This window comes from Coregonus clupeaformis, chromosome 24, assembly GCF_020615455.1.
Source record: "Coregonus clupeaformis isolate EN_2021a chromosome 24, ASM2061545v1, whole genome shotgun sequence".
NCBI lineage: Eukaryota > Metazoa > Chordata > Actinopteri > Salmoniformes > Salmonidae > Coregonus > Coregonus clupeaformis.
The window spans coordinates 35,626,521-35,640,166 of NC_059215.1; positions in this window are offsets into that span (position 1 = coordinate 35,626,521).

Here is a 13,646-nt window from a genome sequence, read left to right on the forward strand (position 1 = left end):
CCTGTGGAACGCTTTCGACACCTTGTAGAGTCCATGCCCCGACAAATTGACGCTGTTCTGAGGGCAAAAGGGGGAGCAACTCAATATTAGGAAGGTGTTCCTAATGTTTTGTACACTCAGTGTAAAATATTTATACCTTTATATACAATCCTCTATTTTGTGCCATAAGCATTTCTGTCCTAAGCAGCTTACCTATTTTCTACCTTGTAATGCACTATGAAGTAACCTTTGGTAAACAGTATTTTTCCCAAGCACATGCTTTAAAGTCTTGTCACATGATATGAGTGTGAACATTACACCAGGGATGAATCTCAATTGTATTTCCTTCATTCCTCGCATCCTCTCTCCTCGCTTCCTTCTCTAAGCTCATTGGAAGAGAAGGTCAGAGGGGAGCAACTTTGGATCTTCTGGCAAGGATTGAGTATATGCGGAATCAAGGAAATGCAATTTAGATTCACCCTCGCCCCATGCACTTGTATGCTGGTTAAACCAAAAAGTCGGCCGGCCGATATGGCCACCGTCCAATGATCTCATCCTTGCTGTTTTCTTAACAACTCTCACATTACAGTTGACTCCTGTCCCCTCTACTTTTTCTCTTTTAAGTGGTTAACAGTGAAGACAGAGGGGTGGTATTGATGATCGGAGAGTTCAATATCTGGCTGTGGACAAAGCTGGGTTAGCAGGCAGTAGCAGCCTGTTTTTGTGCACTCTGGTATAGAAACAAGCCAGTATCGATGAACTTGACAGAAGTTTAGCCATGTGGAGAGCTGCTCCCTAAGGAGGTCATCTTGACTTGCCCCTTTTACCCTGGTTGCTAATGTGAGTTGGAGGGACGTCAGGCGTGGGGGAGTTGTATCATTTATTTTGTCCTCGTTACTTACACTCTATATATTCCCAGCCATAACCTTGGTCTTTGGCTGTTTTGGGGCTTTTCACACAGAAAGTTGGTACTTCTGATCTGGAGTGAATGGTTTTTTTCTACATGTGTTCTACCTATGTTGTCTGTATATCCTGTTCATCGTCTGTCTGTATATCCTGTTCATCGTCTGTCTGTATATCCTGTTCATCGTCTGTCTGTATATCCTGTTCATCGTCTGTCTGTATATCCTGTTCATCGTCTGTCTGTATATCCTGTTCATCGTCTGTCTGTATATCCTGTTCATCGTCTGTCTGTATGTCCTGTTCATCGTCTGTCTGTATATCCTGTTCATCGTCTGTCTGTATATCCTGTTCATCGTCTGTCTGTATATCCTGTTCATCGTCTGTCTGTATTTTCTGTTTATTGTGGCAGCACCATTTCACCAAGTCAAATTCCTGTACATCAGAATAACCTTTATTCGCCAAGTACATTTACACATACCCAGAATTTGCCTTAGGGAGAAGGTGCTGCCAGCAATAGACAATATGCAAACAGAATATAGAGTCCACATAGACATGCAAATGTTTTTGGCAAATAAAGGTGATTCTGAGAAGTAAGATTTTCTGACCCATTTGAATTTTAAATACAGTTGATATCTAGTACATTTTGTGTTTGAATCGTCCAGACACATCAAAATCATGCACTGCATCGTTAGATGGGCCTAACCCATTGACTCTCGGCTAGGGTTGGAAAACTACCGGTAATCTATGGTAACCTTGGTAAATTATACTTGAATTACTTTTAACAATGTATTCATATATAGTATTCATTTTTTATATCTGTGTCCATATGGTCTATGTGTTTCTAGTGGATATACCATATGGTTCAAGAGGAAATAGCCTAATTCATGTTAAAAAGCATCTAATCAACAATGGCATTATTTTCAATTAACTCTGCAACTCCTCCAAGTATTTACTTTTTTCACAACTGCCACCAGTTTGGCGCCAAAACATTTAAAACAAAGACATTGACATAGTATAATAAATAAAAGTGTGTAAAAAGAAATATAAAGGACATTTCATGCTGAAACTCTCCTATTAAATGCCAATGATATTCACTAAGTTGATGGTTTATACTTAGGATAATGTTTAACTGCTTTGTAAATAAATAAATTTTAAATCATCTTATTTGATGATTTAATATATTTCACATGTGATATGGCCGCACAGAGGCCACAGATCATTACAGACGCCTGTGATAATCTGAAGTACCCAAAAAGGCCGCTAGATGTCATGTGATAAAATTCCATGAAATCCTTGAAAGTTACCAAAATTCTGGTAGTTTACTGGTAAACTTCAAAAGTTACCAGTAATATACCCTCCCTTTGCAACCCTACACTCGGCTGTCCTCAGCTTGTCTCCATTGACCAGACCACCACTGTCTCTGAGCTCTGATTTACCATAGGGGCCCGCCATTACGTCTCCTGTTGTTATTTATCATAAAAAGCAGCTGAATGGCGATCAACAGTGGGCCTGTAAAAGGCATCGGAGTGTGAGATGATGTCGGCACATGATCAATCAGACACAGTGGTGAAAACATAGAAATAGATTTTTTGAGAGAGAGGGAAGGGATGGAATGAAGAGTTGGTGGGAGACTGTGAGAGAAGGGAGGGAGAAAAGCGTGTGAGAGAATGATGTTGAAACATTTCAAAGACATCAGGTTTTCGAGAGTGGCTCTACAGCTACATTAGTCATTATGTTGCTTTGGATTCCTCAAAAGTCTTGGTTTAACAATAAGTGGTTACTACGGTGTTATGCAATGCAACACTCGGCAATCAAGTGATTGGATGGCCTTTACAGTTAGGCCTGATATAACGATGTTAGCTACAAGACTACTTGTACCAAATAAATATCTCTATCAATCTTTCCCTCACATACTTAAGTTAATGGCTTTAAATTAGCTTTCCAACTCTCTGTAACACTTTACTACAGCTCCATGGCTACTAAAGAAAGGAAACAAGGAGACAAGGAGACAAGCAAAGGCAGCCACTGTTGAATTAGCATGAGTCATCCAATGGCAGTGACTCAATAAATCAGCTGTGAAGAGTCTGACTTATGCTTTGATGGATTTATGCTGCGCTAGCTACTCATCTACAGAACATGCCCTATCCATATACAACATAGGCCTAAACACAGTGCAGAACAGTCAGATCTGAGTCAGAGCTCTATTCTTATTATAGCCCTGGTGTAGTGGTATATTATTCTAATACCCACGCTGGTGCACTGACCCCTGCCTGTGTCTCATAATCATAACCGTGTCTGACAGCCAGAGGTGTTGGGAGGCAAGACACGTTCTTTCCCCTGCTATAGGTTTCTCTGGTACAAGGTTAGTCCATGTACGCTCTCATCCTTCTCTCTTCCTCTTCCTGGTAAGTTCTCTCCAGTTTTGTTTCTCTTGTCACTCTCCTCGCTTTTTGTCCTCTGGCTCAATTGCGAAGGAGGTCAGAAAAAGGGCAGCCAGATGCGCTCACAATAACTCCTTTTGTTTTAGAGGAGATGGGATGTGGAGGAAGCCAATTTAGATGAAAGAATAGGATATCTGTGATGTTTGGGGTTATTTGATGGGTTACAGCTCAGCTGTATGCCCTCAGTTTTTCATTCGATATTAGTACAAGTGTATATCAGTGGCGGTGAGTGCCGTTTAAGATGAGGGAGGACAATATTTTTTTCATGAGCATGACCTTATTTCAATTACAGTATATTGGATGACTGTCATTCATATTCCATTCACTCAGTTAAATGTAACAGCGATAGGTTTAGGCTACTTCGTGATACTAAAATTTTTACCCATCATGAGGTTGCTACAACCTAGCTTATGAATGAAAGATGACAATGTAGGTGCACACAGGTCGAGAGAAAAATGTGATGTGACAGACAGTGACACATGGACAGACAGTGACATTCAATACCGCCTTGCACACTCTTGCCTGCATCTAGCTATTGGTTGTAATCATTAGTCCAACAGTTGCAAACAAAAGTTTCTATTGGACAAATTCAGGTATGTTTATCCCCGTTTTGTTCCGTTTGCTTCTGTTTAAGAAATGTTTTTCAACAGAATCGGCGGAATGAATACACCCCTGATCACGCGTAAACACAGTTCACAGTTTCATAGCAGCCACGTTGTATTCCTTCTCGCATCTACGTTATGCGCTCTCCTCCTTTCACCTCTTCCCTATGCTTGTGGACTTCAATGCACAACACATCAGGTGAAAAAACCTTTCCAAGCCAAACCGCTACACACAGCCTAAAGTAAGTTAAAGTAACGTCATAGTCAGCATAGCTAATAGAACTAACGCGTTAGTGAACCCGCTACAATCATGCAGTATAGTTCCAGTGTTGTTCCAGTGTTGTGTTGGATAGTCATAGCCAGCTAGCTAACATAGCATCCCTCTGTTTCAGCAGGGTGTTTCAGTAGGCTAAACTAGCTAGCTGCATTTGCCAGCTAAGTAAGTGAAACTGAAAGTGAAAAAAAGGAATCTCTCTCTCTCTATTTCTCTCTCGCTTCTCCTTCATTTAGGAAGAAATTAATTTGTTCAAAACTGTTCAACTATTTTATTTCTCTCTCTTTGAGTCAACTACTCACCACATTTTATGCACTGCAGTGCTAGCTAGCTGTAGCTTATGCTTTCAGTACTAGATTCATTCTCTGATCCTTTGATTGGGTGGACAACATGTTAGTTCATGCTGCTATAGCTCTGATAGGTTGGAGGACGTCCTCCGGAAGTTGTCATAATTACTGTGTAAGTCTTTGGAAGGGGGTGAGAACCATGAACCTCCTAGGTTTTGTATTGAAGTCAATGTACTCAGAGGAGGATGGAAGGTAGCTGTCCTCCGGCTACACCATGGTGCTATCCTACAGAGAGCTGGTGAGGCTACTGTAGACCTTCTTTGTAAAATAGTGTGTTTTAATCAATTATTTGATGACGTGATTATATTTAGTATAGTTTATCTAAAAAGAATAACTTTTCAATGTTTTTAATTTTTAATTGTTATGAAATTCACTGAGGAGGATGGTCCTCCCCTTCCTCCTCTGAGGAGCCTCCACTGGTATATGGACGAGAGCATGTTTAGGCCTTTATATAACGCGAGGTGCACAAGTAAAACTAAATTCCATCTTATTGCACAAATTAATTGCCGCGTGAGTAGTCGACTTTTTCCAAGACAATAGGGTTGTGGAACCATTATAGCCCTGCTATCAGGCAGTTACCACATTAGCCATATCCAGGCTCCCAGATATTGTACTTCCTAGTCTTTTTTCTGTCTGTTCCTTTCTCTCATTGTTCAGCAGTGCAAGCAGGGACAAAAAGACATGTCTCCAAGGATCAATTTGTCACTTACAGTGAGTTTGGAACCGAAGACAGAGGGAGCAGGGGAGACAAAGGCCCAGGCTATGTTAGAGCCTGAGTGTGGTGATAAAATGACTATATCTTACTTCCGCATCATTACCGTGACAACTGGCCACTGAGGGGGATGACATCACCGTGCATGTCAGCCCCTCTCACACGAGCAGCAGCCCCTTCGATTCAACTCACCTCCAATCTCTCCATCTTTTTGCCTTTCTTCTCCTCTTCTTCAGTAGTCTCTTTCTCAAATTGCTTTCCTCTGTTTCTCATCTTGCTTTTATAGAATGTGACTCTCCACCAAAGCAAAACAGTGGGTTGATCACAGCAGGACACAGACACAACACAAAGGGGTAAACAGGGCTATTTATAGGGGCTTGTTTTCCTTAAAGATTCTAAATGCCCTGCACTTTCTGCATAGAGCAAGAAGAAGACCGCAAAAAAGGGGGATGACAGTAGTGGTCTGGTGTGTTAGAGACAGGTGTGTCTGGTAATGTGGCTTTCACAGTGTGACACCATAGGCGAAGGCTCTTGATTGGGTGTTATTACAGAATGAAGTAGAAGAATGCTATCATATTATGTCCGTATGTTGCTGGTGGGATGTGAACCTGGCTCTCCTGCTTGGAAACCCAACAACGTCTTAACCATTAGACCAAATGTCCTCTTCGGATGAGGTTGACATTGGGCTTAAGGCAGTGATCTGCTTCAGTAACAGATGACACATTGGACAAAGAGACATGGCGATCTGTAATGATGATAACGATGAAAGTTCTTCTGTCCGCATTGTTTGTGATCATCAGCACTTCTGTTCAAAGAAGTGTGATTATGGGTGTTGATGTGTTTGTTTCTCCATTACTTAAGCTTGGTTGTGTATCTCTGCTCCTTTTTTTGCTTGGGTGCATTGCTCTGAGATTGTCTCGCTATTCAGGTACCGCGATTCAACGGCATGTGAGAGAGAGAGAGAGAGAGAGTGAGAGAGAGTGTGGGGAAGAGTGTGGGTGTGAAGTGTGTGTACACATTGCCATCATTTTAATGGTCTGTCAGACATTTTGTCACAATTGGAATAATTGGTTGAACAGTGACCACATTTCACAATTCATTGATTCTTAATAACTCAGTGAATAAAACACAAGAACTCTGTGATTTCTTATTTTATCTGATTTATTTGCTCTATCGGCATGCTATGCCTGTGGGGTCTATCTTTACGACGCGTTAAGTGAGGGATAGAAATACCATGTCAACACTGTTCCCAGTGTACCCTTGTCTAGACCATTTTGTTACTCACCACCCCAATAAATATATTTCAAGAAAGACTCCCAGTTCCAAAACATACTAGCTACTTTCTGGGAAAGCCATTACACCATGATCACACAGTAGGAAATACCCAGGCCTGTGTCAGCAACCGTAGGTTGGCATGTCACTTTATACCCTATGTCAATAAGTGTCTCACAACATAAGCTGACGTTGGCATTTATACATGTTTCTGTATTTATCTGTGTGTTTTGTAGAGCATGCCTATGTAGGTGTTACGAAGTCTGTATGTAGTAGGGCCTTTACAAACATATTTCAAACATATTTCACAATACTATGTGCTTTATGGTGGCCACAAGCATACATCTACAACTCAGCACTAACAGCAAATTCTTCTATAGCCCCTACATACTCTGTCCCTTCCGTCCCCTTACGCTGGTGTGACAGTTTTGTCACAAAGATGAATTCATCGTCAGCACTGCAGCCAAAACAGGTAATTTGATTGCCCAGACCACAAATTAAGTTAGTGTGATTCAATTTTCAATTTGGGCTTCTCTCACAGCCATACATCACGGCCGACATATTTCATTACACAGCGAAACAGCGGGCACCCAGCAGTGACTCTCCTCCATATGAAGACATCATAGGAGCATTATGACATTTACTCAATAGTGCTGGTGCTGCTGGCCCTACAACAGCTTGCTTTCCCCCGGCGACCACAGCACAGCACAACACAGCAGCACAGCTATTTACAGTCACAAAGGAAATACCGATCCACTGCTGCCTCTTGGTTGGACGCCAATCTTCTGGCTGTAAGATACAGACGCGTCTAACTACACACACAATTTAATAAACTATTAATAGTTGCTCATTCCATCCTTCTATGTTAGTTAGGAGATTTTGGCTTTAAGACACACACACATACAAGCATAACATGCTCATTCCATTTGATCTCGATCAAAACTGTCTTTTGACTTGTTTCTGTAGATTTTGAAGCAAATGGCCGTCAGTCTCTCAGTCAGAGAGATTCATGGAGCCATGTTTGCTTGTTGTCTGGTTAAGATCCGAGCGACGAGTGAGTGCTCAATCCTCCTGACTTCCCCCTCAGCCCACCCAGCACAACGGAGCCAGCAGCTTTCTAATCAAACTACAGGCTGTTCTTCAAGGTAACTATACAATGGGTGAGCAGCTAGTGAACTCCCACACTAGGCACAGAAGTATTTTTTACTCTGTGTTTAATTGCCTTGAGAGGAGTTGACCGGCATAAATATGTGTGTCTTGTTCTGATCCTGCAACACACATTCACAAAACCCTACTCTGCTATTAGAGGTGGTGAGCTCTCAAAGTGGTCAGGGACAGTATTCATAGTCTCTCAAAGTAGGAGTGCTGATCTAGGATCAGTTTAGTTTAAGATTATAATGAATGGACAAAGGGGGCACCTGGTCCTAGATCAGCACTCTTACTCTGAGACACTTTATGAATATGGGCCCAGAACTCAATTTAAACCTTAGATTGACATTGTTGGTGGTCACTAATTTTGCCATTTTCGATCTAGTTTCTTTATTAAGCTCTCCTTATGAAAATATGTCTTTTTCTGTCCTGGTTCAAAGTATTTTTCAGGTCTTCTTCCTGAAGAGTAATAATTCCGTTGCCATTGTGCCTTCAGTTGTGAGGTGTTACAGTATTTCCACAGTAAGTGGTCTCTGTCCTCTGTTGCAGGTTTCTTTTGCACTGTGCTGGGTTGTAACTGGTCCACTCTGTGGCCCGCGCCTTGAGCTGTTGGAGGGAGGCAGAAAGCCTACCAAGCAGAGACATTTCTGGCAAATGAGAATCTGCCGTGCTTCTCCATCCAGACAGGAGCCCTGGAATCCCAAATTACAGTTGTAAATTCTGCACAATGGGCGCACGCTTGATTACATCTTATGAGTTTTCGCTTTCCCTTGCTCTCCCCCTCTTCATCTCCATCCCGTGAGCTTCGTTTGCTTCTGTCTGTTTTGCTTCCTTTCTCTTTCCATCTCTCTTTCTCTCACACACACACACACATACACTACATACACACTCTCACACACTCACTCAAACACACATACACACACACTCTCACTCAAACACACACTAAAACACTATCCCTCTATCTACACTCATAGCATAAAGAGAGGTTACCGTTTCAGATCAACTATCAACAAGCGATTTCAAAGATGTGTTGGGAGAGACATGGAAAATTGGGTCTCTTTGAATATCTACCCATGAAATAACGTGGAGTTGCTTGCTACCTGTGGTTTGGGGAGGAGAGGGAAGAGTTGGGATGTGACAGGGAGGCAGCAGTGGTTGAAGTGGCAGAGACAAGCAAGCTGCTACCAGGCCTTGGAGTCACTTTACCTGCTGATAGTTTGACAGCTGAACTCCAACTACTTCCTGCAGCTTTGACGAATATTATTTTGGGTCCATTCTCTGAAATGAGATGGCAGTAGATTGGTGTGGTTCGCACAAGGAAAGAAACAGCGGAGTATGTACAACTCCCTTTTACTGAACACTCAACACAGAGTCCTGTGTTTGAGTCACAATATGTTTCCCAAGTTTTCACAGTAACATTACACTTTGGCATTGAAAACTGTGGCCGAACTGCACCAGGATAAGTCTCATCCCTCCACAGATACAATAGCATAGTATTTGCTGCCCTATTCTCATTTCCCTTTGTCTGTGTTCTAAATGGCAACCTATTCCCTATGTAGTGCCCTACTTTTGACCAGGGCCCATTGAGCTCTGGTCAAAAGCAGTGCACTATATAGGGAATATGGTGCCATTTGGGACATAGCCTCTGTCTGTAGGGAAGTGTGAGAGGCTCCAGGCCAGAGCTGCAAGATGAATAGGATTGCGTGGCACCACTTTGTCATGGTGTCTTAGGAAGCGCTAATAGCATTGAGAAACTGCCTAGTTCTTTCAAAAGGATCTCAGTCTGCACTCTAATGTAACCTCTCATACTGTATAGACGGGCAACTTTTCCAGTCCTCTGAGAATGAGAATGTTCTCGAAGACCTTAGCCCATCTGCTGTTTGCTCCTTTTTTTATCTTTGTGCGTGCGAAATCCATATCAGTTTACTGATTTATTATCAAGTCCGTACATTGTGTACGATAGAGTATACCGTATGTGGGAATGTGTGGATGGAAACCTACCATCTAGCAATTCAGTGTGATGTGTTACTATTGATACAGTACATCAGGGTTCTTCAATTCCGGTCCTGGAGGGCCGAAACACTTCTGTTTTTTATTTCTACCTGGTAGTTAATTGCACTCACCTGGTGTCCCAGGTCTGAATTAGCCCCTGATTAGAAGGAGAGGATGAGAAACAGAGGTGTTTCGGCCCTCCAGGACCGGAATTGAAGAACCCTGCAGTACATGAAGAGATGTGTTTGGATGGGCTTAAAATCATAAGTAATAGCAACAGCACATCTTTAACCTGGCTGTGGGAGCACCGCTCCAGTGAATTACTGGGTGGTCTTCACCACCCGCTGGAGAGCCTTGTGGTTGTGAATGGAGCAGTTTCTGTACCAGGCCTTGATCCAGCTGCTCAGGACGCTAGATGGTGCAGCGGTAGAGGGGCATGTTGTTGCCGGTCCTCACATCCTGTGGTATGCTCATCAGGAAGTCCAGGATCTAGTTGCAGAGGGTGGTTTCCAGACCCAAGGCCCTGAGCTTGGTGACAAGCTTGGAGGGAATTATGGTATTGAATGCTGAACTATAGTCAATGAACAGAACTCTTACATAGGTGTTCCTTTTGTCCAGGTGTGATAGGGCCGTGTGGATAGCAATGGAGATGTGGGCCATGACCAGCCTCTCGAAGCACTTCAGGGTTATGGGGTGAGTGCAACGGGGCGATAGTCATTTAGGCATGTCACCTTGGTTTTCTTGGGCACTGGAACAATGGTGGTTGTCTTGAAGCATGTGGGGACTACAGCCTGGGACAGGGACATGTTGAAGATGTCCGAGAAGACGCCTGCCAGCTTAGTTGATGTTGCTGATGTGGAGCAACAGCCAAGCAAATTAGCTTTGCTCAGATTGCGCATGATTGGGCAGTGAGGCAGTCTTACTCATTGACATATCCTTCGAATGGAACCGTGAATCAAAAACACACAAGCACGCACACACACAACCACACACACACACACATACATACACACCTCTCCAATATTTCTGGTGGGAGTGTTTGTGCCAAGGGGTCCTGAAAAAAAACAGCAGGACATTGACTGTATGCCTGTGTGAGCCCGCACAAGAGAGCTCCACTTTGCACTGATGCTGTCCCTCCAAATAGGGCTCTAGTGGAGCAGTATTCCAGCAGTTATCTGACTGAGACAGATAAATGTAGAATAAATAAATTACAGTTGCAGCTACCTCTGCGGCTGTATGCATATGGCTCCACATATAGACATGTACAGTTGAAGTCGGAAGTGTACATACACCTTAGCCAAATACATTTAAACTCAGTTTTTCACAATTCCTGACATTTAATCCTAGTAAAAATGCAGTTTCTTAGGTCAGTTAGGATCACCACTTTATTTTAAGAATGTGAAATGTCAGAACAATAGTAGAGAGAATGATTTATTTCAGCTTTTATGTATTTCATTTTTTGTATTGCAGTGGGTCAGAAGTTTACATACACTCAATTAGTATTTGGTAGCATTGCCTTTAAATTGTTTAACTTGGGTCAAACGTTTCTGGTAGCCTTCCACAAGCTTCCCAAAATAAGTTGGGTGAATTTTGGCCCATTCCTCCTGACAGAGCTGGTGTAACTGAGTCAGGTTTGTAGGCCTCCTTGCTCGCACACACTTTTTCAGTTCTGCCCACACATTTTGAGGTCAGGGCTTTGTGATGGCCACTCCAATACCTTGACTTTGTTGTCCTTAAGCCATTTTGGAAGTATGCTTGGGGTCATTGTCTATTTGGAAGACCCATTTGCGACCAAGCTTTAACTTCCTGACTGATGTCTTGAGATGTTGCTTCAATATATCCACATAATTTTCCTTCCTCATGATGCCATCTATTTTGTGAAGTGCACCAGTCCCTCCTGCAGCAAAGCACCCCCACAGCATGATGCTGCCACCCCCGTGCTTCACGGTTGGGATGGTGTTCTTCGGCTTGCAAGCTATCCCCTTTTTCCTCCAAACATAACGATGGTCATTATGGCCAAACAGTTATATTTTTGTTTCATCAGACCAGAGGACATTTCTCCAAAAAGTACGATCTTTGTCCCCATGTGCAGTTGCAAACCGTAGTCTGGCTTTTTTATGGCGGTTTTGGAGCAGTGGCTTCTTCCTTGCTGAGCAGCCTTTCAGGTTATGTCGATATAGGACTCGTTTTACTGTGGATATAGATACTTTTGTACCTGTTTCCTCTAGCATCTTCACAAGGTCCTTTGCTGTTGTTCTGGGATTGATTTGCACTTTTCGCACCAAAGTACGTTCATCTCTAGGAGACAGAACGCGTCTCCTTCCTGAGCGGTATGATGGCTGCGTGGTCCCATGGTGTTTATACTTGCATACTATTGTTTGTACAGATGAACGTGGTACCTTCAGGCGTTTGGATATTGCTCTCAAGGATGAACCAGACATGCACAAAGTAGATGTCCTAACTGACTTGCCAAAACTATAGTTTGTTAACAAGAAATGTGTGGAGTTTTAATGACTCCAACCTAAGTGTATGTAAACTTCCGACTTCAACTGTATAATTTGAGCACTTTTAACCACAGCCACTTGTAAAGTATAGATAATCTTGAATTGAGTCAGAATCAGAATAATCTTTATTTGCCAAGTAGACCTACATATACCCAGAATTTGACTTGGTGAAATGGTGCTGCCAGCAATAGACTAAATATACAGACAGAATATAGAAGAGGAATTTACACATACTCTACATACATTACATAGATATAGAAAAAAATACACTTGATAGGAGAGTGTAAGCAAATGTACAGCTGAGGAATTATCCTCTGAACTTATCTGCTGTGCATTTTTCTAGCCTTTTAACCAGCCTGAGAGTTTAAAGCAAATTGATCAGGCTGGCATGCAGGTTAGTATTTCTGTACTGTGAACCAAATATTCTGTGTTTTTCTTATCTATCCTGTATCAAATACAGGTATCCCTTTGATATTAAATATCCCTTTTACAACAGAGACCTGTTATTACAAAGACTAAGGGGGTGTCATTCAACTGCAAACTTGCTCAGGTTTGAAATTCCCACCTTCCTCTAAGTGGATTTAATCAATTAGTGGTTTTAAATTAATCACATTTCACTCCTCCTCTCCTTGGTAATCAGTTCTGGGCCATTAATGAGCGGATGACTATTGACTGCCAAAGAGGCTGATAATTGAATGTGTAGAGACCATTAAACACTGCTAATCAAAAACAAACACTTCAAGGCTACTCCAATTCCCGTTTCACAATGACGAAGACGATCAACAGTGGATTCATGTTCGCTATTGGCAAATTGAAGAGAAAACTCAACACTTCCTCTCTTCACGTGCTTGCCTCCATCTGCACTGACATTAAAGAACTGGACAGGTGAAAGCAAATGCCCGGTAGTCAGTAAACATCCTTCATATTGCTTTAACCTAGCTTGTGTTTTCAGATCAGTGCAGATAAAGGGAAGCAGACATGGAGAGGATGAGATGGACCCTGTCAGTATGATGTACATGTACAGTGCCTTGAAAAAGTATTCATCCCCCTTGGCGTTTTTCCTATTTTGTTGCATTACAACCTGTAATTTAAATGGATTTTTATTTGGATTTCATGTAAAGGACATGCACAAAATAGTCCAAATTGGTGAAGTGGAATGAAAAAATAAAAAATAAAAAAAAATTATAAGAAATAAGTAACGGAAAAGTGGTGCGTGCATATGTATTCATCCCCTTTGCTATGAAGCCCCTAAATAAGATCTGGTGCGACCAATTACCTTCGGAAGTTACATAATTAGTTAAATAAAGTCCACCTGTGTGCAATCTAAGTGTCACATGATCTGTCAAACGATCTCAGTATATATACACCTGTTCTGAAAGGCCCCAGCGTCTGTAACACCACTAAGCAAGGGGCACCACCAAGCAAGTGGCATCATGAAGACCAAGGACCTCTCCAAACAGGTCAGGGACAA